This window comes from Bison bison, unplaced genomic scaffold (genome assembly GCF_000754665.1).
Source record: "Bison bison bison isolate TAMUID 2011002044 unplaced genomic scaffold, Bison_UMD1.0 scf7180017864524, whole genome shotgun sequence".
NCBI lineage: Eukaryota > Metazoa > Chordata > Mammalia > Artiodactyla > Bovidae > Bison > Bison bison.
In genome coordinates, this window is record NW_011495075.1 from 4,202,618 (window position 1) to 4,203,595 (window position 978).

General features: G+C 60.2%; 1 protein-coding gene across 4 annotated transcripts in view; it reads right to left on the reverse strand.

Annotated features, from left to right (window-relative positions):
* The window catches only part of LHX9 (LIM homeobox 9), an 18,631-nt gene that overhangs the window by 7,561 nt on the left and 10,092 nt on the right, over positions 1-978 (reverse strand). The gene's annotated exons all lie outside the window — the stretch shown is intronic.

Consider the following 978-nt stretch of genomic DNA (forward strand, 5'->3'; position numbering starts at 1 on the left):
CCACGCATCAAAGGAGCCCGAGTAACCACACTGGGCATTGTGGCCCCGAATCAGCCTGCTGGCCGAGGCGCAGAGGGGCAGCAGGAGGCCCTGACCCCCGACAGGGGGTTGGCAAAACCCAGGGATGCACCCGCTGCAGGACACTGACCCATCTAGGCGAGGTTTGCAGCCAGCAGTGGGCCCTCCTCCTCCAGTGACCTGGGGTTGAACCCCTGGGATAAAGGTCCCCACCTTCTCGGGGACACCCCCGCTATGCCTCATCTGTGAAATCAGAGCCAGGAGGGAGCTGAGGGGAGAGCTGGGCAGATTTCCCCTTCGGAGCAGGACCCATTTCTGCTTGCTCACACTGGCTGAGTGTCCCTGGGCGAGTCACTTATGAGGGGGAACAGCATCCCTTTACTACTGAGCCACAGCAACTCACGCACCACACCAGGTATGTGGGGACTGGAAGAGAAAAACAGGCAAGATCCACGCTCTGGGATGCCCACCCTTCGACTGGCATCTGGGTGCACCTGGTAACAGAGCAGGGTGGCCACCGTGAGGTCCCCAAGGTCCTTTCCAACAGAAAGGACTCCCCGAGCCCGAGTCTCCTGCTAAGACGTCCAGTGGGGCTGGGCCAGGGCACCGAAAGTCAGAACGGCTGAACGGAGCGACAGAGGATGAGATGGTCCGACGGCATTGCTGACTCAAAGGGCATGAGTTTGAGCAAACTCCAGGAGATGGTGAAGGACAGAGGAGCTTGGCGGGCTGCAGTCCATGGGGCTGCAAACAGTCAGACAGGACTTAGCGACTGAACAAGAACAAACCAGTCCTGAGGACGCCCCTGAGTGAGCTCCAGGGTTTTCTGTAACCTCTTTTACAGGGGGCTGGGACTCACAGGAAGAGGTTCCATCCTGCTTAGAGGCAGACTGTGGTCCTGGGGGCCTGTCACCATCCTCACCTGGGGGCTGGCGAGTGGGGGGACAGGCTGCCAAAGGG